This window comes from Sebastes umbrosus, chromosome 10 (assembly GCF_015220745.1).
Source record: "Sebastes umbrosus isolate fSebUmb1 chromosome 10, fSebUmb1.pri, whole genome shotgun sequence".
Classification (NCBI taxonomy): Eukaryota; Metazoa; Chordata; class Actinopteri; order Perciformes; family Sebastidae; genus Sebastes; species Sebastes umbrosus.
Window position 1 is genome coordinate 2749151 of NC_051278.1, and position 25163 is coordinate 2774313.

General features: G+C 41.3%; 1 protein-coding gene and 1 long non-coding RNA gene across 3 annotated transcripts in view; one reads left to right on the plus strand and one right to left on the minus strand.

Annotated features, from left to right (window-relative positions):
* The window catches only part of LOC119495849, a 75824-nt gene that overhangs the window by 36871 nt on the left and 13790 nt on the right, over positions 1-25163 (plus strand). The window contains exon 2 of one of the 2 annotated variants that reach the window (XR_005208576.1): positions 22015-22077. The exons of the other annotated variant lie outside the window; for it this stretch is intronic. This is a non-coding gene — a long non-coding RNA (uncharacterized LOC119495849). The remainder of the gene's footprint in view (positions 1-22014; positions 22078-25163) is intronic. 2 annotated transcript variants of the gene reach the window in all.
* The window catches only part of LOC119495848, a 69893-nt gene that overhangs the window by 31881 nt on the left and 12849 nt on the right, over positions 1-25163 (minus strand). The gene's annotated exons all lie outside the window — the stretch shown is intronic.

The following is a 25163-nucleotide window of genomic DNA, read 5'->3' on the forward strand; positions in this document are numbered from 1 at the left end:
AATATGCTCCAATCATAACATGGCAAACTGCAGCCCAACAGGCAACAACAGCTGTCAGTGTGTCAGTGTGCTGACTTGACTATGACTTGCCCCCAAACTACATGTGATTATCATAAAGTGGGCATGTCTGTAAAGGGGAGACTCGTGGGTACCCATAGAACCCATTTACATTCACACATCTCGAGGTCAGAGGTCAACGGACCCCTTTGGAAATGGACATGACAGTTTTTCCTTGACAAAATTTAGCGCAAGTTTGGAGTGTTATATAGTTACTTAACGACATGTTAGCACGATATGGTTGGTACCAATGGATTCTTTAGGTTTTTCTAGTTTCTTATGATACCAGTATCTTCACTCTAGCTTTAAAACTGAGCCGCTAAAACCTAAAAAATTTGCGTCAAAGAAATTAGTGGCGTTAAAACGAATTTGCATTAACGCGTTATTATAGTTGTCACGTTATTATCTGAACACAAACCTTGGTATTTTTTCTAACTTTAACCAAGTAGTCTTATTGCCTATACCTAATCAATCGTTTCACAACGTTAACCACATGACATTGTGCATTTCTGCAAGCATAATATGAGGCTGATATGAAACATCGACATTCAGCGCATCCTGTAGTTTGCAATAACGTACAATGCCAACATTTTTCTCGGCTGACTTAGTTTTTCTAGCTTTTGTTTCCTGAAAAGATCTATATATATTTGGTACAAATTATATTTAAATATATAACAGATAATTTAAAACATAGACGGTATTGAATTGGTATACTCCAATAAGTTAATTCCAGTTTATTGGTGGTATAACCCAGACTGGAGTCATTTAGTCGGTGCACATCAGGTCAGCTGAGATGAGAGAAATCAAAAATTATTCCACAGGATAGCGTTCAATTCAACATTTATGACAAGGAAAAAGTTTCCAATGATAAATGAGCCATGACTGAATATTTACATGATTTTAAATGAGCTCGTTCTGTCAAGGAACTTTCTTCTCCCTTTTGAAGATATTATTAAGACACTTTAAGTAAATTATGGACCGGTAAAGTAAAGCAATACTTTAACTCTTTTATACAACAAGAATGTCGATATTGGACGTTTCTGCAAAATCTTGATATGATCAATGACAATACTTAATATTTATTACTGCACAACTTTTCGTAACATATCATACGAACCGTTGTATGAGGATATGTTGCTATAAATTACATTCCTTCACAAAGAAAACATGTTTTTTACTTCAATTAATTAGATAATACTTGCATATCTGGTTTTCATATATTTTATATGTTAAATGTTAAATTTTACATATAAATAAAACAAAAACTCATGTAATAAATTCACACATGCGTTTTTTGGAAAAGATCTATTTCAATGGGGCCAATTTATCGTGTCGGCCACAGATACATGCAAATGAAGCCGTAGATAATACTGTAAATCAACCTACACATGTACACCCTGTATATAAACGTGTAAATCTAACTAAGCAGTTTTTGTCACGTAACTTCCGCACTTAAGTTACGGCACTTATGTAGTTATTTTAACCCAAACCGCAATCTTTTCTTAACCTAACTAAGTAGTTTGTTGCCTAAACCTAACCAAGTCAATCTTTTCCTAAACCTGACTAGTTTGTTACCTAAACCTAACCAAGTCGATCTTTTCCTAAACCTGACTAGTTTGTTGCCTAAACCTAAGTAGTTTGTTGCCTAAACCTAACCAAGTCGATCTTTTCCTAAACCTAACTAAGTAGTTTGTTGCCTAAACCTAACCAAGTTGATCTTTTCCTAAACCTGACTAATTTGTTACCTAAACCTAACCAAGTCGATCTTTTCCTAAACCTGACTAGTTTGTTGCCTAAACCTAACTAAGTAGTTTGTTGCCTAAACCTAACCAAGTCAATCTTTTCCTAAACCTAACTAAGTAGTTTGTTGCCTAAACCTAACCAAGTTGATCTTTTCCTAAACCTAACTAGTTTGTTGCCTAAACCTAACCAAGTCGATTCTTTTCCTAAACCTAACTAAACAGTTTTGATACCTAAACCTATCCAAGTTGATCTAGTCCGAAGCCAAACTAAGTAGTTTTATTTTGAAAATTTGGAGCAGAAATTGACACGTGCGTCATATGTTGCTGGGCATTTGTAGGAAAACGCACGAAAAATACGTTGTTGAAAGTCTTGCTGAGCGTCACGAAAAAAAAAGGTAAATTAGTGTTATGTATACAAATCAAATAGATTAAATGTCATTACTATTTCACGAACTGTCGTGAGACTGGGTTGTAACTGGTATGATTAAGTTTAGGGGAAAGTTGTGGTCATGGCAAAACAAACTATGGTAATGGTGGATTATGTTTAGAGATTCTAAAACACTTGGGTACGTTGTGAAATATCATGGTTATGGGTAATAAAAAGCAACAGTAATGTGTAAGCCAAATAACAGACAGTAAGACTTTTGTAAAGCAGAGATCTCTGCAGATATGTTCTCAATCTTCTCCATCAGATTGATACAAACAGTCGTGCCCATTTTTCAGCGTTGTGCTTTCATTTGATGAATATTTTTTTTTCTGTGAGATTTCTGGCTGAGATCTCCATCAAACATCCTTCCTCCTCCTCGGCTGGTCAGCTGTGCAGCAGCCAGTGAATTCACGATTTCTAGCAGCCAATTTGATTTCGCGCCTGCCAAATTATTTTTTTGGATCGCAAAAGCCGGATCGAACACAGGTGGGCTACCTTCCAGAGCGGCTAGTAGACCCGACAGACTTCAAAGCCAAAGTCAAAATGAGCGTGCACGGACACACACACACATGCATGTGCACAGCCTGCCACCCACACACACTCACACACACACTCAGTGAAGTCTCTCTGTGTCTTGATGGCGAATATTTCATGGCTCATTTGTCTGAGTGTCTGAACAACAGAAAGCGAGAGACACAGAGAGATAAAAACTAATGATAGAGAGAGGATGAATAATAGAAAGAAAAGATGAGAGGGAGCACGAATAATAAAAAAGAGAAGATGAGACAGTGGAGGGAGAATGGGTGTTGAAGTAATGATGCAGGAATAACATCCTTCTTATTGTCTCTGCATCCTTCTGTGTGTCTCCTGTCTTTGTCTTGTTCTCCTTCTGTCTCCTCTCTCTGCCTCTCCACATCTCCGTCTTTCTCCGTTTATCTCTCATCTTTCAAGTCATTTCATCATCAGCCACACAGCAGAGACAAGGCCAAGTCAAAAATCACTCCAAGACCTTTTCTTTTTTTTCACTTGAGCCGAAACCGCAAAGGATCTCTTGGTGGTTCAAAACCATGGAAGATATTACTGAACAGGCCTACCCAAGATGTCACTGGAAGAGACGCCAAACGGCCTCAAAGAGACACAAAACGACTTCAGAGAGATGCAAAGCAGCCGCAAAGAGATGTAAATAGACCACAAAGAGACACCAATTGGCCACAAAGAGACACAAAACAACTTCAGAGAGATGCAAAACGACCACAAAGAGACACAAGACAACGACAAAGATACGCAAAATGGCCACAAAGAGATGCCAAACGGCGGCAAAGTAATGCAAAATGGCCACAAAGAGATGCAAAAAGCCTGTAAAGAGATGCAAAATGGCCACAAAGACACAAAAAGACCTCTAGGAAACTCAAAGCAGCCGCAAAGAGATGCAAAACGACCACAAAGAGATACAAAATGGAGACAAAGAGACGCAAAATGGTTTCAAAGAGATGCAAAACGGCCTCAAAGAGATCGAAAATTACTACAAAGAGATGAAAAATGACCACAAAGAGATGCAAAACGACTACAAAGATACGCAAAATGCTTGTGCAAAGAGATGCAAAACTACAGAAGAGGGCGGAAAATGACCAGAAAAAGATGCAAAACGACTACAAAGATACACAAAATGCTTGCAAAGAGATGCTAAATGACAGAAAAAAAGCGTAAAATGGCCACAAAGAGAAACAAAACGACTACAGAGAGATGCAAAACAACTGTTAATAAACACATAATGGCCACATAGACACTGAGAATGACTACAAGGAGATGCAAAATGATTAAAAAGAGATGCCAAACAACTACAAAGGGATAAAAAATGGCCACATAGACACTCAAAGTGACTACAAAGAGATGCAAAACAATTGTTAAGAAACCCATAATGGCCACATAGATACTCAAAACGGCTGCAAAAGAGATGCAAAATGGTCACATAGGGAGGCAAAATGACCAAATAAATATGACAAAGAGACACAAGATGACCACACGGTGCAGCAAACGACTACAAAGAGACACAAAACAACCACAAAGAGATGCATAATGAGAGTCTTAAGAGCAGGTCTTCCTTTTCCACCTTCTATTAACATGCAGCTCATTTCCAGGTAGATTCCCAGGCAGGAACCACCACCACGTCTCTGTTACAGCTCCCATTTAATAATGAATCTCAGATATATCACAGTGAGATGCACAGGTGTCCCCCCCGCCCCCCCCGCCAGGCACCTTTCTCTCTCTCCGCTAATTTAAAATGACTGGATCGGTGTGCTTGAAACGCCGCCCTCTCCGGGGAGGTCCTTAGGCTGCGCGTTACATTTCTTTAACTTTTGAAAGTAGCCTTAATTAACACCCCACAGGCATCAGCTGCTTGCCTTCATCACTACGCTCTCATTGAAACGGCGACCAAAAGGTCTGTGTTTCATAATTCTGTTAGTTTGAATAAATAAGCAAAACACACAAACGAAGGAGAGAATGAAGGTGTTACAGCATGAAGAGGAGATTAGTCTGAAGAACAAGTTCCTTTGATAGGAATGTGACATCCCCGAATCATGACTCCTTTCTTCTCTATCTGACCCTCCCCTTTCCTCCTCCTCCTCTTCCTCCTCCTCCTCCTCCTCCTCCTCCTCCTCCTCCTCTTCCTCTGCTCTCTCATTATGTGCTGCTTTAATTAGCCCGTCTGATACGGCAACTGGACTTCAGAGAGACAGCGAGAGAGAGAGGAAGATAGAGAGATAGAGACGGGAAGATAAAGGAAGAAGTAAAGAGGGTTTTTTGAAGTTGACACTTTGTGGGTTAATTACTCAGACTTTCCCTCCCACTTCACTTCTTATCCTTCAACTTTTCATTTATTTTGTGAAAGAAAAATATGTATGAATAAATTTATGTATGAAAAATAAATATAGATGGAGGGGTGTTTACATTTCCACCTATTTTGCTTAGTTTGCCATATTTTGACTTCGTATTAATTACATTATACACGTCAGTAAACCGTGAAGTTTAATATTATATAGATTACAAATACCACTTTATAATAACCATCATTTATAAATGGTAAATTGATTGTTATTAAAATGTAGTTATTATTATAGTTAATGTAGTAAAATGGCCGTCGCCATCTTGGTTTTTTGGCAGTTGCCGTCCTGGTTTTTTGGCCGTCACCATCTTGGTTTTTGGCAGTTGCCATCTTGGTTTTTTGGCATTGCCATCTTGGTTTTTTGGCAGTTGCCGTCTTAGTTTTTGGCCATCACCATCTTGGTTTTTGGCCGTCACCATCTTGGTTTTTGGCCGTCACCATCTTGGTTTTTGGCCGTCACCATCTTGGTTTTTGGCCGTCGCCATCTTAGTTTTTTGGCCGTCGCCATCTTGGTTTTTGGCCGTCACCATCTTGGTTTTTGGCCGTCACCATCTTGGTTTTTGGCCGTCGCCATCTTAGTTTTTTGGCCGTCGCCATCTTGGTTTTTAGCAGTTGCCATCTCAGTATTTTGGCCGTCACCATCTTAGTTTTTGGCCGTCACCATCTTGGTTTTTGGCCGTCATCATCTTGGTTTTTGGCCGTCACCATCTTGGTTTTTGGCCGTCATCATCTTAGTTTTTGGCCGTCGCCATCTTGGTTTTTGGCAGTTGCCATCTTAGTTTTTTGGCCGTCGCGATCTTGGTTTTTGGCGGTCACCGTTTTGGTATTTTGCAACTAGAAGGGATACGAGAGGGTGTAGCTGAGTACACCTAAACGCTAAATAAGACATTTGTAGGCGACCGAAAACATTATAATAAACTTTGATGAAGTGAAAACACACTGTGAAAGGGTTAAAGTTGTAAGACGAAAACACGGCAACTCCCAGACCGGACAACGCCGTGGTAGCGTCCTGTCAATCACAAGGAAGTCCCGCCCTAAAGCATCCCCTGCTTTCTGGTCTGTTTGACTCTAAATGGGACCATAATTTACTAAATGAACATCATGCTGTATTGAAGAAGACTTGAAACTAGAGATTGAGACCATAAACTCATGTTTACAATGTTTACTGAGGTAATAAATCAAGAGAGAAGTAGGCTCATTTTCTATCAGACTTCCATATAACCAGTGGAGTCGCCCCCTGCTGGCTGTTAGAGAGAATGCAGGTTTAAGACACTTCTGCATCGGCTTCACTTCTCAGATTTTCTGCTTTTCCGGGATTTTTCTTGGAGGAAGGTAACGAGGAATTTGAACTGCAGTTTTCACAGTTTTATTGACCACAATTATCTGCTTCATTGAGAAAATAACCAGCAGATTAGTTAATGAAAATAATCCTGATAAAAACAGTGTATATCTGCTGCTGGTGACTTTGGTCTGTAAATATTTATATGAGCCGTTGTGACACCATATGAGTTAAACTCCATTGTGTATGTGTTGTTGTTGTTGTTGTGCCTCAGCATGCTCCCACACTGACCAGATTGCCAAATTGTGTTTAATGCCAGGAAGCTACTTTTTTACTTCTTATATGGAAGACATGCTCGTTCATTCATCCTGTCCTTTTTCCGTTTACTACTGTCGTTGTCACTCTGTGCTTTGTATGAGTTGGTAGAGAAGAATGGCATGATCCCTCACTGGCTTCCCACATCACTGGAAACAAAGGCCAATGAATACCAGGTGTTTTTTGCTTGTAATAAGTACAAAAAAATGCCAATAGAACAAGTGAAAATTGACTAAGTAATATTTTTGGAAATAAATGTAATATTTAGGCCTTTCAGGATAAAAAGAGATGTTGAAATTAACTCGTTTTGAGAAGTGTTGTGTGTCATAATAAGTAGTATTTTTCCACTTAAAAAGCTATTCAGGATACATTGTTTAAAAATGAGAGATTTTGACAAGTAATTAGACAGATATACTTCATAAGATTTTGTGTTTTAATGCTGTATAAACACTGCCAAAAGAGTTATTCCAAACCTTTTTTGACTTTTGACTCTGGCTACCTTACCACGTTGGTTATTTACAGACAACACTTAGTCAAACGTGATTCAATCAGATATGTAGAGATGTCTGGATCAGTAATATCCGGCCTCTGTGTTGGACGGGGTAAGACTGAAGGGACATGGCGGCGATCAACCTTCATTTATTAAGGTATCGCCAGCGCTCAGGTTCAGGCAAGGTCGCAAAATAATTATTAGACATGTGTGTAAAACAAACTTTTGTTTACTAGAGATGACTGTATACAAACTTGGCAAAATTACAATCCAAACATACGTCAAATTGCATTAAAGACTATGAGATCTTCTGATTTCTTTCCCCCAAAAGGCGGCGCGGCCTTGACTTTTTGCGAAGTACCGGTATGTGCCAGTCTGATGTATCGGGCCCTTTAACTCCGCCTCCCGGCCCTCGCTCCAGCCTCGGTCTGTGGCTCATTCACATGAACAGAAGAAGGAAAATTTGTGACGTTGTAATTCCACAATTTGCTTCAAATCCCGCCGCTCTTCGTGGCGGCTTGGCGACGCCACGTCCCCAAACACTTTAAAAAGACTTTGATGCACTCTTGCATGCAAGTTCTTCTCTAATAAACGGCCGACTTGAATCTGGCACCAAATGTGAGACGACGACAGGAAAATGAGACGGGCATATTGACATTAATATTGCATCACTTTCAAGAGTGTTTGCCATGCTGTTTCGAGAACACGACCCACATTCTAGCCAAACAGTCTAATCCTATGAATAAACATTGTTCAAATTAGAAACACACACACACACACGCACACACACACACACGGTGTACGGTGTCCTGAGTGTTTACAGCAAAGCCTTCTTCACTGAGGCTTCGACGCAGGACTCATCTCTCTCAGTTATGGCAGTTGTTTCATGTGAGACTTTATTGCTTGATGAAAGAAGGAGGTAATTGTGTTGTGTTCTTAATGCAGAGAGGCTGAGTATCACCTTTCCATCTCTAAATAAATGAGAGGCCAGGCTGCTCCAAAATGAGCCGGTGGGCGCTCTGCAGCCCTCCACCTCCACTTTACAGTCGATATTAAAGGCTTTTATCCTGCAGACTACAGAAAGTGGAAATCACAGAGAAGCTCATTGATTGAAGATGCAGATTAAAATGCATTTGAGTGTCGGCTTTGATAAAATGCTGTCAGTGCTGTTGTCTTCAAAAAATGTTTCAAGCGGTGGCGGGTGAGGACCTTGGCACGCCGTGGGAACACCGGTGCCGAGTGGATGCACCATTGGCGTGTTAGTGAGTGTGTGTTAGTGAGTGTGTGTGTGTGTGTGTGTGTGTGTGGCAGGGAGCTATCTGCAGCCAGAGGGCCAGATGGAGACAAATGGATGATCTTTCAAGACAACAGCCCTCCAACTAACACACAGACACTCTCACAAATCACACTCACACACCCCAAATCCACACACACTCATGCGAAACAAACACACACTACTCATACTACACTAGCCATACACACACACACACTTACCGTATTAAGTTCAATATATTTTTATATAGTGTCAAATCATAACAGGAGGTATCTCAAGACGCAGTACAGTACATAATGTAAGGGATAATGTACAGCGAGCCGGTCATTGTAATGAAAGAATCCCTGACAGGGCGATACCGCGGAAGGGGTTTATTTCACAACAATGACCGGATCGCTTTACATTATCCAGCTTATTACACGGCTACTTACTGAAGAAATCAATATTTTGACACAAAAACGGCCCGCCAGAGTCCGACATTAGAACAGCGCTGATAGCAACGGTCTGTTATACATAGCAACGGTCTGCTATAAAGAAATAACAGACGCTGTGATTGACCAATCAGAATCGAGTATTCAACACAGCCGTGTAATAAATGGAGATACATTTTCTGGTAAACACATTGTACTTAATGCAAGGACCACTCATACGCATTGGTACGTATAAATACCCCGACATTACACGGACATTCCACGTGTCATTCGTACGCAGCTTTTTGTGTGTCATTTGTACACCACGCAAACATCCACAGTTAGGTTTATGCAATAGAACCACTTAGTTAGGGTAAGGGAGAACATCATGGTTCGGCTTAAAGTAAGTACGCACGGAAACAACATAACACAAATACGAAAAACAGGTCACTAAAAAACACGTGACAAACGTCACTAACAAAAACAGCGGTCAACAACGGTCTCCAACACGGGTCTCCTGGTTAAAAGACCGGCGTTTTTTCTTTGTTTTTATACTACGTCACTAACTCTTACCGTAGCATTTATACGTGGGTGCGTTTACGTTACAGTCAGTACAGGATACACAGCGTACAAAAGACACCCGGAAATCAAGAAAGGCGTACTTATTCAACGCTAAACGTGGCATTTACACGCCTTTTCGTGTGAACGGGCTGATTAAACCGTCAACATGAAGCGTCACACAGTGAACTGCAAAAAATAAATAGTTTCTGTTTCTCTTTAATTCAGACAACAGAAGTGTGTATTGATTCTCTTTAAGGAAACAGTATTGATCGACTGTCCAGCCCGATGTGTAAAATGCAAATCTGTCCCACATTGTCTCTATTTCATTTATAAATCACTATTCCAATACTTGAATTTATGCCTTCAATTTCTCCACCCGAGCCGACTCAGCTGACACTGATTTATTGGATTAACCGCATTTATTCTACTCTGAAATTCATTACCTAAATCTGTCATTTAAAAAACGTCTCTTTCCATTACGGGTTTTAAGCTTTAAGTAATTATGTCGCAGGTATCTCCTGCAAGAAGTTAGTAAACCTTTCTAATTGCAGTATTGGATTGCTCATGCCTTGCTGCAAACCATTAAGTAAATGTCTCGGGGAGCCAGATATATACGCTGTGAGGTAGTTAATTAGAATGGAGCAATGCCCGCGGTTAAGACACCCCATAATATAACTATAATGCTTGAGAGATCTCGGCTCTGACTGGAGGAGATCGAGCGTCATTCATCAGATCCTTCAGTCACCGCTTCACCATTTTCGGAAAAATAATTTCCGATGTTTCAGTGTCTCTCTGTTCATTATTTACTTCTTCCTCCATCCCTGGCCTCTCTATCTATTCATCTCCATCCCCTTTTTCTATCTCTTTGTTTCTATCTTAAAAAATTCCTTAACGGCACTTTTTTTTTTTTTTTACGGGGAGCAAAGACGGAGATTGATTGAGTGAACAGCAATAAAGAGACAAGAGGCGAGCGGAGAGTAAGAGTGAAAGAGTGAAAGAGCAGGGAGGGAGGGAGGGAGGGAAAAAAGAGGAGAAGTGAAAAATCTCTGAGCCATAATCTTCACTCAGCCTGGAGAAGCTCTGCCAAGCTGACCACACACACACACACACAGACACACACACACACACACACGGGCGGGCGGGCTAAGTTTAAGACAGAGTGGAAATCAATGCAACCACTACCACTATGCATGATAATGAGAAACACTGTGCCTCTGCATGTTTGTGTGTGAGGCAGCATGACAGAGGATGTGTGTGTGTGTGTGTGTGTGTGTGTGTACAACGAGCATCTGTTTATGTGGATATCTGCAGAGTGTGTGTTTGTGTGTGTGTGTGTGTGTGTGTGTGTGTGTGTGTGTGTGTGGTCTAATCCTAACTAAGCCTGTGGATGTGTGTCCGCCTCTGATACAGAGTCATAGGCTGATTGGTGTATCTACCCCGACAATATGTGTGTGCACGTCTATATATGAGTGTGTGTGTGTTTGCCGTTGATGGAGAGTTCAGGTTCAACAAAAAGTCACTTTATTAAAAGTGCCAGGAAAAGGGCAGAGGTAGTAAGTGAAACTAAGCCTCTTCCTGGTCACGCTATCTTTGCTCGGAGGAAGTAGAAGCAGGAGGAGGGGGAAGCGGGAAGAGAGAGGAGGTGGAGGCAGCGGCGGCGGCGAGGTGGAGGTTAAAGACAGGGCGGTGCAGCTACAAGCAGCGCTAACCTGTCCAGATCCAGCGCTTGGAAGTCGCGATCCGAAATCGTTATTCCTGGTCATGCAGCAGGATCCGAGAAATCCATAAAAACCCACGGCTGGATCCTGACATGTCGGGCAGTTCATCAGCAGCTTATACCCTCACATTAGAGACGTCTGGCTGCCGTATGGAGGAACATTAAGGTGTTGAATGTGCGCAGGACTGTCTTTACTTTAACTCTATCACCTTTAATTTACATATGCAACTATTCTGCATTACCAGTATAGTATATGTTTTAGGGGAAAGGATTATTTCCCTTCAGAAAGAGCATCAATATTGTTCGTATTGGCCAACTACCAAAGTTTTCTGGCTGGTATTTTCTGTTGGCTAAACCTTGGAAACATCACGCATTTAGAAAGAACATACATTTTAAAGCTAAATACATAAATCTGGTGCACTTTGAGAGCAAAATTAAGAGTCTACATCTAGGAAGAACTTATTGCTCTTGTAGACAACTTAATCATAAACAGGAAGCAAGAAGAGAAGACACAGCGAGCATTAAACGGCGAGAAAGAGGCGAGGGATGCTTTAAAGCGCCACTTTCACCAAGCCTTCACGGCCAGTGAGCTACCTCTGGGTCTGAGAAGTGAAACCAATGCTGAAGTGCCTTAAACCTGCATTCTTTCTAACAGCCAGCAGGGGGCGACTCCTCTGGTTGCTAAAAGAAGTCTGGTTGTATAGAAGTCTATGAGAAAAGGAGTCTACTTCTCACTTGATTTATTACCTCAGTAAACATTGTAAACATGAGTTTATGGTCTCAATCTCTAGTTCCAAGTCTTCTTCAATGCAGCATGATGTTCATTTAGTAAATTATGGTCCCATTTAGAGTCAGATAGACCATAAAGCAGGGGATGCTTTAGGGCGGGGCTACCTTGTGATTGACAGGTCGCTACCACGGCGTTGTCTGGTCTGGGAGTTGTCCGTGTTTTCGTCTTACAAACAACTTTAACCCTTTCACAGTGTGTTTTCAGATGGTAAAGGCCAAAAACCAAGATTGCGAAGGCCAAAAACCATAATGTCGAAGGCCAAAAACCAAGATGGCAATGGCCAAAAACCAAGATGGCAATGGCCAAAAACCAAGATGGCAACAGACAAAATGCCAAACTTGAGGCTTCAAAACAGCAGTCCACAAACCAATGGGTGACATCACGGTAACTACACTGTCTAAGCTAAACAATGTAAGCTGCTGGTTTCCGTCCAGGATTGTTTTGGTACAAGAACACCAGAAAATTGGCATTCTCGCTGGATTTGCACGGTCGTCTACCTCCAGAAGGTTTCTGCTCCTTTCTGACTGTCAAAGACTAAAAAACAAATCTGTGCAAGTTGGTGGAAACAATCTGTATGTGTGGTTTGTCTCGTCTTTGTAGGTTTCAGCCCCGTCTTACGTTTTGTTGCATATTGGACTATGATTTGTGTCAAAACTAGTTGTGATGTCACAACATCATGCCTGAGATTTAAGACCCTTCAGCCTTTTATTGTCAAACTCTGCACATACGTCATTCTGAACAGTGAAGGTCCTGAGTGGAGGGGGTCTTTAAATCCAGTGGAGCTCAACAGAGACCGGGTAGGAAGTATCAGTGATGATAGACCGACTAACGCATTGTTGGTTTTAATCATTTCATGGCATCTAACATATAGAATAACCATCCTGGTCACACAAAAAGGTATGAGAATTACACAATAATGCTCAAGACGAAAGCCTGTAAATAGAACACCATTCTTGCTTTTGGAGTGTCATTTGTACGCCATGACTATGACTTGAACCAAACTGCATTTGATTATCATAAGGTGGGCATGTCTTTAAAGGGGAGACTCGTGGGTATCCATAGAACCCATTTTCATTCACATATCTGGAGGTCAGAGGTCAAGGGACCACTTTGAAAATGGCCATGACAGTTTTTCCTCAACAAAATGTTGTGTAAGTTTGGAGTGTTATTTAACCTCCTTCATGTCAAGCTAGTATGACATGGTTGGTACCGATGGATTCTTTAGGTTTTATAGTTTCATATGATACCTGTATCTTCAATCAAAGATCGATTTTATTAATACGTTAAAGAAATTAGTGCCGTTAATGCGAAATTTGTGTTAACGTGTTATAATTGCCTTAACCTTGACAGCCCTAGTGAAAATGTGTGAAAAATATGTGAAAGATAGGTGAAAAATTTCCAGAAAATGCCTGAAAAATGCTTGTAAAATTTGTGAAATATATCTGAAAATTTGCTGAAAAATATGTGAAAAAAAATTGGAAAATGCCCCCAAAAATTGTGAGAAATGTCTTAAAAATATAGGAAAACATTTTTGAAAAATATGGAAAAAAATATCCGAAGAATGTCCAGAAATGTGTAAGAAATATCTGAAAGAAATATATGAAACATATAAGCAAATTGTGTGAAAAACAGTGTCCGAACAATGTAAATAAAATGTAAGAGAAATGTCCGAAAAATATATGAAAAATGTATTTTTATTTGAAGAATGTCAGAAAGTTGTGTTAATGCGTTAAAGAAATTAGTGGCGTTAAAACTAATTTGATTTATTATTGCGTTAACTTTGACGGCCCTGATTTATTTATAAAAGTATCTTGTATGTTATACATCAAACCTCCCAGGCTGCTTACTCATCCTATAATATGTCGTACTCTACATGTAGCTGCCTCCAGCATGAGGAAATTATACAGTATAACAGACGTGAACTGACAAATGCAGAGTTCAACCTTGATGCGCCCGACCTCGATCCCTCTTGTCTCCCGTCTGCTCCGGCCATAACTAATTTTCCCCCCTCTCACCTAATCCCTATACATCTCCTTTTATTCTCTCGCCCTCTATCACTCATTTCCCCTAATCTATACAGCTTCCTCTTCCTCTTCCTCTCTCTCTCTCTCCCTTCCTCCCACCTCCCTCTCGACTCCCATTTCTCTGCCGTCTTCATATCTATCTCTCTCTCTGTCAGGGGTAGAGAGGAGTATCATTTAGAGGAGATAGCTTTCGCAGACATGCCGTCGCACACACACACACACACACACACACAAGTTAGCCCGGCGATCCGTTGTCTCCCGGTGCGTCGCAGCGTTTGGTGGGCAGCTGCTAAACTAGATGTTATGAAGTGCAACTGGTGCTGTGTTTGTGAGAGTAATGGAAAGAGAGGAGGAGGAGGAGGAGGAGGAAGAGGGGGAACAGTGAATAGAGAGAGAGGCGAGGCGGGGGAGATGGAAACAGGAATGAAACACAGGGAAAAGCGAGGCGGTGGCGGCGGCGGGGGGGAAGCAATCCTGTTGGCGCTGATAGATTTCTGGGAGAACAATGTTATCTCTGTCTCCCTCTCCACACACACACCAACACTCATCTTGTAATAGAGGGAGCTAACAAATCTTTGTGGAGAAGTACATGTATCCGCAGCCTTTATTTTACAACCAAGAGACGCTCCAAAGGCGGCGGCGGGCGCAGTCGACTTACAAAGAAGTCGAACCGGGCCAGAAATAGAAACACGGTCCAACCGCATACAAATCTGTGTGTCTGCGTGTGTGTGTGTGTGCTGGCTGTGGCGTCTCGGTTTATTTACATTCCTCGCTGCATGGGGGCGTGTGGCGAGGAATACGTGTGTGTGTGTAAACCGAGGAAAGCCGGAAATAGCGCTGACAGTAAAAATGCGAGACAGGTGATGCCGAAGCTGCGGTGAGAGAGTGACGGCTGAGGAAGTATTGATGATAAGTCATCATGTATGATTGGTGGAGCTACGGTCGGCACCACGGCTCGGTGGTTAAAGGAATAATCCACTGAAGCTTTTCCAATATATCATAACTAACTAAAGTTTGCACTGAGAGCTGCAACTAACGATTATTTTCATCTTCGATTGATCTGTCAAATTAATTGATTAGTTGTTTGGTCTATAAAATGTCAGAAAATTGTTGATCGGTGTTTCCCAAAGCCCAAGATGACGTCTTCAAATGTCTTGTTTTGTCCACAACTCAAAGATATTCAGTTTACTGTTATAAGAGGAGGAAAGAAACCAGAAAATATTCACATTTAAGAAGCTGCAATCAGAGAATTTTATCTTTTTTTTCCTTAAAAAATTACTCAAAACTATTAATCAATCATCAAAATAGTTGGCGATTGATTTAATAGTTTATAACTAATCAATTATTTGAAAAATATGTGGAAAATGTATAACAAATTTGTAAAAAATATATGAAAATTTTGTGGAAAATATTAGAAGAAATGTCTGTAGAATGTCCAAAAAATGTCCGGGAATTGTCCGAAAATTGTGTGAAAAATACATGATTAATGTCCGAAAAAATTATGAAAAATATAAGAACATTTTGTGAAGAAATATCCAAAAATATCTAAAGAATGTCCAAAAAATGTCCGTAAAATGTGTGAAAAACTTATGAAAAATTTGTGAAAAATATCTGAAAATTGTCAGAAAAATATTTGAAACATTTCCGAAAAATTTGTGGGAAATGTCTGAAAAATAAATGAAAATATATGAAAATTGTGTCAAAAAAATCCGAAATATGTCGAAGGAATGTCAGGAAAATTTGCGAAAAAAATGTCCCAAAAATGTATGAAAAATTTCCCAAAAAATTGTAAGAAATGTCTAAAACATTTGAAAATTGTGTGAAAAAATATCTGAAGAGTATTCGAAAAACATTCAAAAAATGTCTGAAAAACATCCAAAAAATGTGTGAAACGTGGTGAATATTTAATACTCGAGTACTGAGTCTGCTTGAATATCATCACCTCACACAACAGGAAGGTCCTGGTTGGGTTCAGACCTGCAGCCTTCTCTGTGTGCAGCTCTGCTCAAACACTAGAGTCTAAACACATGCAGGTCAGGTGAGGAGGAAAACTCTAAATTGTTCATTAAGTGCGTTTGTTTGTTGCTGCGCTGCGACAGAACCGAGGAGCGTGGACCAAGAAGTCAAACTGACCTGAAAACCAAGACAGTCCGACTCCTCGTTGCATACAAATGTGTTTAAACTCTCAACTCTAATTATTCACTTGTTTGTACTCTCTTCTGCCAGGAGGCAGCTGCTGATTAAAGACATGACTTTAACTTTGCAGAGAGGTTTTAGGTTACTGACTATACTTTATTCTTATTGTTTATGATGCATTATAGTCATGTAAACGCTGTTGAAATTGTGGTTAGAAGTAACCTAACATCTAAAAAAACCCTCAACCCTTCTCACTACATTTAGCTTCGTTTTAACCTTGCTGTCTAGACATCTTTTGACCTGCCCACCACGTATATATCGGGTCAGGGGACGCTGGGAATATCAGTGACGAGACGCTCAACAGGAGCAACAAAGGCAGCCGGGAGAGAGTCTGAGGTTATGAGACGTCATCTGATCCGCAGAGTTCGACCGCGAAGCCGACGACGACGAACCAGACGGCAGGAAAACGGAGACGCTTTTTTTCCATGAAGCAACACAACACAATCATGTGACATTTTACACTTCTCACAGACAGCCACAAAGTGGCGGCTGGTGTGTGAAACATTCGATGAGTTCGGCCTGCGAGCGTGAATGTGCTGCGGCGTGATTTTCTTCTTTTTTTTTTTAATAAATGTGGCCTTTTGTCTGTGCGAACCTGTCAAAATTAGATTAGTTTTCCACAGCAAGCATGGCCTTTACACATAATACAAACACACTCTGAGAAACACATAGACAGCTGGGTGTACACACACACACACACACACACACTCAGGGATTGACTTCCGATGTGTGAGGCCAATTCATTTTGCCACAAGTGGTCCCAGATTGGATCTGGTCAGAGTCCCATTACACCTCACCTTGGCTGACCTTAAGCCCCCCCACCACCCTCGACACACACACACACACATGCACACACACACAGGTAGCGTCGTGGAGACACAGGTCAGGTCATCAGCCACACACAGAGCGCTATTGATTGTGTGTAACGTTATCTAGATGGGATCATTTCTATTGATTGAGACAGAGGGGTCACTCCGATCAATGCTATCAGCTCGTCTGCTGTGTCATTAGAGCCGACTGAGTGCCAAAATATCCGACTTATCTTTCCTTCCTCTTTAGAGAAAGGCCACGGCAGCGGGAGGAGGAATTACCGGTTTGATCTCAGGTATCAACAGCAGGCCTACGACACTGCCGACGTGCCCCGGAGCAAGGGCATCTCTCATGTCATCTGTTGTTAACGTCGTCCGGGACTTGTACGGGACGTTAGCTAACAACAGAGATAAGACAGGAAGTAGTTCTCAGACGGTTCGTGTCCTTTATGGTTAAACGTTGTCGTACACTCAGTTCTATTCATTTTCCTTTTTGCTCCTGGTTTGGCGTCGTATTGAATAGAAACTTAAAACAATTATTTAAATCAAATGGTTTATACCATTTGCTCCATAGATTTGGTGCTAAATTTAACCATTTTTTTTAGCAAAAAAGCCATGCTGTGATTTGGGATCAAAAACTTTTTGACATTTGGAGATTGTTCTGCAAGAATTTCATTTTTCGGCGATTAGATGGCGAGCACTTCTGTTGTGTAAACTGCTCAGAAACCACCTTATTGTCAATCTACCTAAGAAAGCCATCCATCCTCTGAATGCTCTAGGTCTCTAGTTTGATCCATCCATCCATCCTCTGAATGCTCTAGGTCTCTAGTTTGATCCATCCATCCTCTGAATGCTCTAGGTCTCTAGTCTGATCCATCCATCCTCTGAATGCTCTAGGTCTCTAGTCTGATCCATCCATCCTCTGAATGCTCTAGGTCTCTAGTCTGATCCATCCATCCTCTGAATGCTCTAGGTCTCTAGTTTGTGGCTGTAAGGTTTCATGAGGCTGTGATTATCCTAGAGGTCAAGGGACTCCTTTGAAAAATGGCCGTGCCAGTTTTTCCTCTTTGGAGCGTTATTTAGCCTCCTTCCCAACGAGCTAATGAGATGGTTGCTACCAATGGATTCCTTCGGTTTTTCTAGTTTCATATAATATCTGTACCTTCACTCTAACTTTAAAACTGAACCTGCAACAGCCTCTGAAAAACAGTAAAGTCGGTCGGTGACATCCCCAGCAGCAGCTTTCCACAACAACAGCTGAGAAAGCATATGTCAATCTGTAATTTAAATGTGTACATTGATAAAATAATAAGACCACTATCTCTGTTGCCGACTAGCGAGGGCAGCAACGTTTAATCAACTACATCATCCTTCGTCCCATCATAGTAAAATAAAATGAGTAGAAACAAGTGATCGAGCTGAAACGACTGCAGTGAAGTCTGATTATTATATAACTGTAACTGAGTGAATGAATAAATTTATATTTAAGTGACAGACTTTCATGAGCTTGTTGACAACATCCTGTCTGAGTCATTAGATGTCTCTGGCTGTCACCTTCCTAAACAACAGTCTTTTACATTTAGGTTTTAATCATCGCCTTTATGAATTTATTAATACCAATCTGCGTGTGTGTTTGTGTGTGTGTGTGTGTGTGAACGAGTGTGTGCTTGATGAAGTTTAAGGAGCAGCGATGTAAAAAGTGATGGGCAAAAGGGACACATCTGGTCATAACAGCCCCAGGGACACACACACACATTAGTACATCTTTACTTGTAAAGACTCCAACTGTCACGCTGTAATGGTAAAACCAAGTCCTCACCCTTTAACTGATTCTTTAATTTTAACTCAAACACCAAGTCTAAACCGTCAACAGCCCTCTGAAGCAGTGAGGACGATTCTGTACCTGCATAAGTTACCTTTTTAACACCTGGTATTAATGTGTTTTTATCTCATTTCTGCCCCGATTATGATCGAGTCTGAAATCAGGTCATCGGAGCTGCAGAACTACAAACACATCTGAGGTCTTTAAAGCGATGCTGCTGTGTTGCCGCTACTTATTTTTCCTTTAATAACTTTTCATCCTTAAGGTCTTTAGATGGTTGATCTGATTAAATCTGTAGAAGGAGTTCGTTAAAGTACACGGCCTGTAAAATGCAAAAAATGGGCGAAAATGGCACATTGAATTCAAACTTTTGTGTTCTGAGAGGTAAAATGACTGTTAGAGTCTGGTGGCTTTGAAGAGAGCGATATAACGGCTTTAGTTCCCCGTCAGAAAGGGCTGTGTGACGTGGAACTGAAGCCGTTATATCGCTCTCTTCAAAGCCACCAGACTCTATTCACAAAAACACATTTTCTGTACATAAAATATCTTCTATTCTGACTTTTCTCTAATCTTTGCTGTTCATTGTGAAATACTGGATTGTTTTTACGTTTTCAGGCCTCTAAAAACAATTTAAAGACTAAGCTAATGTACTGCTGTGGACGCCGTGTTAGTTCAGATCGGAAAGTCACACAATCGATGCAGCGGTAGATCAGCAACTCCCCCGTTCTGAGAGGTTAAATTACTGGCTCTAAAGCGAGCTACGCCCGCTGGCGATTGTGGAGCTTTTCAGTTCCAAAAAGGCAGATAATCAATAAGTTTGTGGAGGTTCTAAACTGGAGCAAATGTTTGATTCACCATCTAATATTGTAAAACCGTCAATATTCAAAATCTACACAGTTGATTTCTCGCCTCAAAACTGTATAAAAGTGAATTTAGTGATGAAATAGCTACGAAAAAAGTACAAAACGAGCCGTTTTTTGCTGCTGTTGTTGCTGTTGTTGTTGCTGTTGTTGCTGTTGTTGTTGCTGTTGTTGCTGTTCCGTTCCAGTGCTTTGCATTGTGGGATACAGTAGGCGGGGTAGACTGGTCCGATGCATACTGGAGATTTTCCAATCAGTACGACATCCGGGTATTTTTGGCATACTGTAGATTTTGCTTTTGTTTGCATACTACATGCTACATTTTGGCCAAATCAGTACTCCCGTGTTCTGAGAGACGGTGTCTGGTGGGTTTGAAGAGAGCGTAATAACGACTCATTGAAATCAGTTGAGAAATGTAGACGTTACATCCAGAAAAACAGCAGCTCCCCCGTTCACTAGTACGTGTTTACAGGTCAGTCTTGCCCTGTCCAATATGGCGGCAACGCTGACCTACAATCCAAAGGCCAATGCGGCGTCTTCGTAGATATATCTGTGGTTTCAACCCCTCTAATCTCGGTCATGACTCGGTCTCGGTTCCGGTGGTCTTGACTACAACACCGCCTCGAGTATCGACACCATTGTTTAAGGATTTGTCTAATTTTCCTGTGACTGCGAGGACGCGAGGATCACACAATGTCAGGAGTGAATCCTCTTCCTGTTGACGCTCACTGTGTCGCTGTATCTCTCTATCTATCTCCTTCACACGGCGCCGAGTCGCCTCCAGTCGAGCGTGTCTTATTGGCCTTCTGTTTGACTTCCTATTCAGCTCACTGTGTGTGTCAGAGGGTGTGAGAGATCCAGATGGAGATGGTTTTATAATCACGGGACAGTTGTTGTTTTTATTATTATTTTATCGTTGTTTTTACTGCTCACTAAACTGAGAATGAAGAGCGGAGAGAAGAGGAGAGGAGGGGAGGAAGGGGAGGAAGCAGGAGGAAGAGGACGGGAGGAGAGACTAATAGAAAGTAATATTGCAAAGGTCTTGTTGAAACAAAGAGAGGAGAGAGAGAGAAATACAGAGAGAGGAGGATGATAAACGAGAGGAAAAACTATGACAGGAGCAACAAAGAGCAGAAAACAGGTGAAAGAGGAGCAGATAAGACGAGCAACAAATATTGATGAAAGGAGAGGAGGAGAGGAGCGGAGGGATGGAAGGAGGAGAAGCAACGTTATTAATGAAGAGGGGGGAGAAGAGGACAGAAAAGAAGAAAAGGATGAGAAGAGGAAGAACAAAAGAAGACAGAGCATGATAGAAAAGAAAGGAAGGAGAAAGCAAAAGGTGTTTTTAAGACAAGGACAGGAGACAAAGGTGACAAACAAGAGGAGCAGATAAGAGGAGCAACAAATATTGATAAAAGGAGAGGAGGAGAGTGATGGAGGAGGAAAAGATGAGTAGAAAACAAGGTCGCTATAGTGTCTGGTTGAAATGAGGAAAAGAGAGGAGAAGAAGTACAAAACAAAGAGGAGATAAATGAAAAGAGGAAAAGACGAGGAAGGTTGCAAACGAGGAGAAGAGGGGGAACGGGAGAGAACAGATAGGGAAAAAGGTGGAGGAGGAGAAGAGAGGAGTGATGGAGGGATGAAAAGATAAGTAGGTTGCCAATATCTTGTTGAAGGGGAGAAACAAGAGGAGAAAAAGAAACTGGAGAGAAGTGATGGAGAATATGAGAGGAGTGAAGGGGAGAGGAGCGAGCCCAGATGAAGAAAGAGGAGGAGATAAATGAAAGGAGGATGACAAGGTTGAAACACGGAGAGAAGATAAGAGAAAGGAAGCGAGAGGAGAAAGACGACAGATGAGGAAAAGGGAGAAGTAAGAAAGGATCTTACTAATGAAGAGGAGGGAGAAGTGGACGGAAAAGGGAGAAAAGAGAAGAGCGAATGATAAGAACAAAAGAAGACAGAGCACAAGAGGAATTAAAGAAGAAGAAAAGAAAGGTTACAAAGGTGTTTTTAAGACAAGGAGAGGAGACAAAGGTGACAAAAAAGAGGAGAGAAGAGCAGATAAGAGGAGCAACAAATAATGATGAAGTACAGGACTTCTTCAGTCAGGTAATAAGCGGGACAATGTACAGCGAGCGGGTCATTGTTGTGAAAGAATCTCCTTCAACCCTGTCGGGGATTCTTTCACAACAATGACCGACTCGTTGTACATTATCCTTTACTTATTGTCATATTCTACTGAAATGGCCTGCGTTGAACAATAAGCGTTTTCAGTCCAAAATGGCGGCAGTGGCTGTTGTCAAAATAACACCAGAGTTTCGTGTCTTTGCTTCTATACTCTTTGGTCACGTTGTGAAGACGGCGCAAATGCAGAAGACCAGAAAACGCTGACCAATCAGAGCAGACAGAAGGTGAATACAGGTCTATTCAGACACACAGGATGCGAAAAATAATGTGTTTTCTGAACATTAAATCATGTAAACATGTTCTAGTAGAAACCTAAAATACAAGTATGAACCTGGAAATGAGCATGATATGTCTCCTTCAAAACGAGAGAAAAGAAGAGAACAACAAACAAGGAAAAAAAGGAGTGAAAGACAAGATGTTGAGAGGAGGAGAGATGCTATAATGGAAGGAGGAAAGCATGAGTAAAGTTGTAAATGTGTTTTTCAGAGAGAAGAGGTTAGCAGATGAAAAGGAGAAAATGTGAGGAAACTTCTCAGCAGCTAAACTTTATCTCAGTGTTACTTTTTCTCCATCTGCTTCTGTTTCCTCTGTCACTTTCTCTCTGACTCTTTATCTCTATCTCTCCCTCTCTCTCTCTCCGTCCCTCCCACCACATTCGCAGGGTTCATCCAAGTCGCGTTGACGCCCACTCACCTCCAACATGCTACCTCAGTTTCCATGGTAATCGAGTAGCTACATAAATATATACTTTAACATTCAGCACTCCACAACTCATTAAGAACATCTCCGGATGAGAACATTCATCTCTCAGGGTGTTGTTGTTCTTCTTAAAAGGCCACCGCAGTGGATTTTTAGGGACGTGTTTTTGCGAGCGTGACGCCAGAGAAGCGCTGAGAGAGCTCGTGAACCTGTGAGGTCGTCGGCATGTAAAAGAGCCGGAGCTGCTCCGTGGAGCGTGGCATGATGGTAAATGTGACCCAGGGGGATTTCATGAGTACAAGAGAACATTTTCTAGTTCACGACTCATGAGAGAGTCAGAACAAAGCTTATTTGGGTATAAAAGCTCCGACGATGTGTGTTCACAGAATCAGCCGTCTGTGTGTGATATTAACCCTTTCAGAGGTCTGAAAGTTGTCTCTTCTAGACAGCAGATAGGTAGTCGTGGTCAACATGTTGTGGCTGACATCATGGCTGACCGACGCCAGCAGACAGACGGAGTCCGGCCTCCTCTCGTAGCGTACATCTGCTCCTCTAGCTCCTGTAGCTCAATGAGGCTCCTCTTAAAGGTTTTTGATTTTTTCTTTGTTTTTTATTCTTTATTATTTCTTTATCTTTTTTCTTATCCTCATTTCTCAGCTGGAGATCTGGAACTTATCAGATGTACGGCTCCGTCCTTGTGGAATAATAATCACTCTGATGCTTTTTGAGTTTTTTCTGTTATTACTATTTTCTTGACTATTTGATTTTACTATTTAGCTTCTTTTATCACTGCTTCCTACCTCCATGTAGTCAGTACTGACTGCAATGTAAACACATCTGCGTGAATGTGCTAAGCCTAGAGCTAGTGACGCAGAATAAATTTGGGCGGCTGTGTCTGTATCTGTAGAGCGGGTCGTCCTTTGACCGCAAGGTTGGCGGTTCGATCACCAGTTCCTACTGTCTGCACGTCGTAGAGCGAGACACTGAACCCCCCTTGCTCTCCGGGTGCTTTACAGCAGCTCACTGCTAACTAAATGCTTACGGCCTGTCCAGACTGCCCACGTGAGCAGTGCATGACGGCTGCCTCGCTGAATTGCTGCGTATCCCACGCGTCGGTTGTCCACACTGGCAGCGTTTCTGCTGCTGCTGCCAGTCCTTTCTTTCTACATAGAGTTTCATAATGGCCATTTCATTTCATTATAAATGTAATTTTTTATTTATTTTAGACAGAGAAAGGTTAAGAAACGTGTGGTAATTTGTAAATAATAGTAATAATCCAGCATTAAAGGCCCGCACTTTATTCATTCATAGAGTTCTCCAAGTCACTGCATGTTCTACAACACTGTCCTACAAATGAAGGAATTCTGTCCACAGAAAAAAATTGAGACTCACCATAGTTAAAAATACAACATTTTATGACCTGAAATTCTGAAAATATAATTTAAGACATTTAAAGGATCCGCGGTAACATTGTTAAAGGGACGGGAGGCTAGTAGCTCGCAAAGACGAGCACAAATCAACTGAATGGAAATAGAAATGGTGGCTTTGACGTTGTTCCAGCACGTTTCACAACACAAACACTATTCAATTCAATTCAATTTATTTATATATATATAGCGTCAAATCATAACAGAAGTTATCTCGAGATGCTTTTTATATAGAGCAGGTCTTAGACCGTACTCTATAGTTTAGAGACCCAACAAAAGCATTGCATTGGAGTGCGCTGTGGCCAGGAAAAACTCCCCGTTTAGCGGGTACAAACCTCGAGCAGAACCGAGCTCTGGGTGGGCGGCCTTTCAGAGAGAGAGAGATAAACTAGACAACTAAAGCCCCCTGAGGCAAATTACTAATATTGAGTTATACAAATAAAATGAACTTGACTCGACTACTGAATGCTGCACATTGTTTTAGATGAAACAGTGTAATTATTCAGTGACAACATGTGTCATGAGTCTCAGCAGCAGTTTGCTTGTTGTCGAAGCCTAATGGGAGCTGGATTTTATGGAGATGAAATTAAATCCATGAAGCAGAAGCTTGTGGATTTTGCAAAACATGTTTTTTTTTTCCCAAAGTGGAGCGACCGCGGAGCAGCTCATTAAGCCTTTAAGGTTCGGCTCATTTCAAGCTAAAACACGTCGAGGTGTCTATTAAAAAAATAAAGTTTGTTTTAGATTTCTAGCTTATAAAAAAACATGTGGGAGCCATGTTGTTAATGTTTATTCCTTTACATAAAAGATAACCGTAAAGAGATGTTAATGTATTCAGGTGTTTTATCATGCCTGTGTCGTGGCCCCGTGTCCTGTTTTATGTGCTTTCCACTTTCTGTGGACATCATTGGTTTTATTTTTAGTGGGAAGGAAACAATTTACTCTGCAATAGTGTAATTATTGAGCTGTGTGAGCGGAGAGAGTCAGTCCCTCAGTGGCTTTTTTAAGTGCTGTTTGTTTCCTGTTTCCAGCCAACTGTCAGTGTTGTTGTGTTTTAAGCATGACCGCGATCGCTCCCGAATCTTAACCGCTTGTTTATTATTGTCACCATGGCGACGAAGATCCTGTAAGCTTAACCTTTCAACCCGAAAACCACCATGTTCCCCTAAACTAAGTTGTGTTTACTACTCTGTG